Source organism: Trichosurus vulpecula, chromosome 1 (genome assembly GCF_011100635.1).
Source record: "Trichosurus vulpecula isolate mTriVul1 chromosome 1, mTriVul1.pri, whole genome shotgun sequence".
Lineage (NCBI taxonomy): Eukaryota > Metazoa > Chordata > Mammalia > Diprotodontia > Phalangeridae > Trichosurus > Trichosurus vulpecula.
In genome coordinates this window covers 120,194,582-120,199,484 of record NC_050573.1, presented here as the reverse complement: position 1 = coordinate 120,199,484, position 4,903 = coordinate 120,194,582, and positions in this window count along the sequence as shown.

Below are 4,903 nucleotides of genomic sequence, written 5' to 3'. Positions count from 1 at the left end.
ATAATGGCTCATTGTAATGGATACTTCTTTTCCTCCTCACTCTCAAGATACTTCCAGCCCTCCCAGTTGACATCTACTGAAAAATGCTTAGGGCTGGAGGTGGTGGGCAGCACCTATAATCTCTACTGTCAGGAAGCCTGTAGGATCCCAGTGTGAACAAGCAGCTCAGAGAGCAGCAGTGATATGCCAATAGGGTGTCCCCATGAAGTTCGGCCTTAATAGGGTAAGTTCAGGAAGGCCTGGAGGTAGGGCAGTGCCACCAGTTTGCCTCAGGAGGGACAAATCGGTCCAGGTCAGAAATGTTTGCTATTCAGTCATTTTCAGTCATGCCCAACTCTCTGTGACCCCATTTGAGGTTTTCTTGGCAAAGATACTTGGAGTGGTTTGCCATTTCCTTCTCCAGCCCATTTTACAGAAAAAGAAACTGAGGTAAACAGGATTAAGTGAATTGCTCAGGGTCACACAGCTAATGTCTGAGGCTAGATTGAATTCAGGAAGATGAGTCTTCCTGACTCCAGGCCCAGCTCTCTATCCACTGTACCTAGTTTGACCTAGCAGGTCAACAACCCGTGCTTATTTGAGGTGGGGTTGGACCTGTGATTAGCACCTGTGCTTCCAGTCTAGCTAAGACAGGAAGACCCAGTCTTTAAAACACACACTCATATACACCTGCAAAATTAAATTCATTTTTATTCCTCAGCATTCTTATTCTCAAAATAGACGTTTTTAATATCAATGGTCCACACAAAGCTCCCATGGTTTGAGAACCTTCAAACCATATAGTTTGTGGCAGATTTTTTCTTTCCTACACACAAGTGGTCTGTATTCATCTTTGTGAGCTCGTTGACGTATAAAACACCACCCATCCATTCTCTTATCGTAGCTAAAAATTGACCATGATCTCCTATAAATCCTCTACAAACGGTCCACCCAGCTCACTAGGGGTCTTCATCTAATTCCTGTGACATCATGTGGCTATCAGTGTAATACAAAGGCCATCCACCTATTTCCCTTGCTCTTGCCTTATGACTTACCTACCCTTTCTGGTCAGACCTCTGTCACATCCTTTATGCTCTTCTCCTGTGTCCAGTCTCTAAGTTGGTAATATGTTGTACCCTATTCCCACCCACCATGCCTCTTGAGTGACCTGAACTTTCAATTCTTCAGAGATTGTGATGTTCTGGTTAAATATAAGTTTGTTGTTGGCAGGGACTACTTGGTATATATCTTTACATATACACCAGTAGATACACAGTATATGATAGGCCTATTGCACCCTTTCTGATTACTGCTCTAGCTCACACTTAACAGGTTAGATACTCTAGGAGGGTGAGTAGCCCTGAGTTGACAGTACTATACTAGTCTGCATTCCTAAAACTATAGTTCATGAGCCCCCAGCTGTGTGTTTACCCTTAATAATCATCAAGTTGACACAATTAGCTTAAAGAATAGGCATTTACTGAGGTGGCATAGTGAAAATAGTAGCTACATTTTCCCCATAAACCTGGGGTATATGCTCCAAAAATATATGTATCAGAAGAGGGATTATAAGGACTTTTGTAATCTCCCTATCCTACTGAATGAAGAAGCTGCTGGGGAAGCTCAAATCCCCCAAATCATGCTGTCAAATTAAGGCCTGTAGTGATGGCAGAAAGCCCCTTTTCCCACTGGAGAGAATTTTGAACATTAACTAGGTGCCAATTCCCCATATGATCCTCCTCCCCCTTCCTCCTCCACCCCCTCAGCATGAACCAGAACCAGGCCTCAAATTTTGACCTGCACACAAGAACTAGGTTCCCTCCTTCCTCCTCCTCATGCCTGGTCCTGCTTGACCCAGATCAGAGCCCTATAGGAATCCATTAGTCTTCACTGGTTTGGGATGCCATTTTAGCCAATACTCCTGATCCCATTCCATCTTCTGTAACTGCCCCTTAGAATTGGGACTATTTCTCCTCAGTAAAACTTGCTTCACTTTCTCTCTGCAAGTTCCTGTCCCATGCTGTGTTCTGTCTCACATGTTTCACCTCCTTAAAATTTTCTCCTTATACGTATTAGCTTTTGATCAGGGCTGGGACTAAAGGTCTTGGCAGCCATCCCTATTTCCCAAAGCATTTCTTAGGGAACAGAAAATCTAAGACCTGAAATGGACCTGGAAGCCCATGCACTGATGCTAGGATCTCCTCCTCTGCCCTACACCAAGGCTGTTATTAGGGACCTGACTAGAACTAAGAGTTTCTTGGGCTCTTTCCCCTGACAACATAAGTAGCTTATAAATATATGTCCTAGGACAATGATATCAAACCCAAATAGAAATGAAGGCCTACAAACCATGTATAAGGATCCCTGTGGGCTTCATGTCAACCTAAAAGCCCACGTGTTAATATTATCTATGTTTTATTGTATTTTTATTTCATTAAATATTTCTCAATTAGGTTTTAATCTGATTCTGGCCATTGTTGTGGGCCACATGGGGCCTACAGGTCTTGTGTTTGATACCTCTGCCCTAGAGAGTTCATACCTCTTGCAGGACTCAGAAGCTCTTTCTTTTCTTCTGGTGTCCTTCCTCATGCTTACTGCCCCTGGAAGCAGTGTCTTATATCAGAGGAGTAGTTCCCCTAGCTAGGGGACAGTTAGGTGGTGTGTAGATAGAGCACAAGGTCCTGGAGTCATGAAGATCTGAGTTCAAATCCGGCCTCAAATACTTACTAGATATGTGACCCTGGGCAACTCACTTAACCACAATTTGATTCAGTTACTCATCTGTAAAAGGGGGACAGACTGTGCAGAGCCAAGATGGTGGCTAGAAACCAGGGACTTGTGTGAGCTCCCCACCAGGTCCCTCCAAAAACCTATAAAAATGGCTCTGAACAAATTCTAGAGTTGCAGAACCCATGGAATACCAGAGGGAAGCAGGGCTCCAGCCCAGTACAGCCTGGATGGTCGCTGGGTAAAGTCTATCCCATGGAGCTGGGAGTGGAGGGGAGCAGAGCCCAGCGTGGGCTGCGCCTGGACCAACCAGACCGGGAGCCAGGCGGAGCAGGGCCTAGCACCCTGAATCAGTGAGCTGTGGCAGTTGCCAGACTTCTCAACCCACAAACACCAAAGACAACAGAGAAGGCTAGTGGGAAAAGCTGCAGGGAGTGAAAGGAGTTCCGAGTTCAGCCACCACCCCAGGGGCAGTGGAGATGGTGCAGCTCTGAGGACAGGACTACAGCTGCAGTTGCTTCTGGCCCCAGGCCCAACTGGTGGGAGGAATTAAGTGTCAGATGAGAGCTGGAGTGCAGAGCCTGCTTAAGATCTGAGTCCGGTCCAGGTAGGCGGTTCTTGGGGGAGGAGAAGTACTGGTGTGGCAGAGCTTGCTGTGTAGAAATAGCTCTGAAAACAACAGCACAATCCCTCAAGCTTGGGACAAAGTACTCTATACTCCACAAGCAGTCATACCCCGACAAAAAAACTCAAGGGTCAAGTAGTTGGCTGGGAACATGGCCAGGCAGCGAAAACGGACTCAGATTCAGACTCAGACTTTGCATTCTTTCTTTGGTGACAAAGAAGACCAAAACATACAGCCAGAAGAAGTCAACAAAGTCAATGAACCTAAATCAAAAGCCTCCAAGAAAAACATGAACTGGCCTCAGGCCATGGAAGAGCTCAAAAAGGATTTGGAAAAGCAAGTAAGAGAAGTAGAGGAAAAATGAGAGAGATGCAAGAAAACCAAGAAAAACAAGTCAATGACTTGCTAAAGGAGACCCCAAAAAAATACTGAAGAAAATAACACCTTAAAAAATAGACTAACTCAAATGGGAAAAGAGCTCCAAAAAGGCAATGAGGAGAAGAATGCCTTGAAAGGCAGAATTAGCCAAATGGAAAAGGAGGTCCAAAAGACCGCTGAAGAAAATACTACCTTAAAAATTAGATTGGAGCAAGTGAAAGCTAGTGATTGATGAGAAATCAAGATATTATAAAACAGAACCAAAGGAATGAAAAAATGGAAGACAATGTGAAATATCTCATTGGAAAAACCACTGATGTGGAAAACAGATCCAGGAGAGATCATTTAAAAATTATTGGACTACCTGAAAGCCATGATCAAAAAAGAGCCTAGATATCATCTTTCAACAAATTATCAAGAACTGCCCTGATATTCTAGAGTCAGAGGGTAAAATAGAAATTGAAAGAATCCACAGATCGCCTCCTGAAAAAGATCCCAAAAAGAAAACTCCTAGGAATATTGTCACCAAATTCCAGAGCTCCCGGATGAAAGAGAAAATACTTCAAGCAGCCAGAAAGAAACAATTTGAGTATTGTGGAAACACAATCAGAATAACACAAGATCTAGCAGCTTCTATATTAAGGGACTGAAGGGCTTAGAATATGATATTCCAGAGGTCAATGGAGCTAGGATTAAAAGCAAGAATCACCTACCCAGCAAAATTGAGTATCATGCTCCAAGGCAAAATATGGATTTTCAATAAAATAGAGGACTTTCAAGCTTTCTCAGTGAAAAGACCAGAGCTGAATAGAAAATTTGACTTTCAAACACAAGAATCAAGAGAAGCATGAAAAAGTAATCAAGAAAGAGAAATCATAAGGGACTTACTAAAGTTGAACTGTTTTGTTTATGTTGCTACATGGAAAGATAATGTGTATAATTCATGAGACCTCAGTATTAGGGTAGCTGAAGGGAATATACATACATACATACATACATATATATATATATATATATATATGTATATATATACACATATATATGTGTGTGTGTGTGTATATATATATATATATATATATGCAGAGGGCACAGGGTGACTTGAATATGAAGGGATGATATCTAAAAAAAAAAATCAAATTAAGGGATAAGAGAGGAATATATTGAGAGAGGAAGAAAGGGAGAGATAGAATGGGG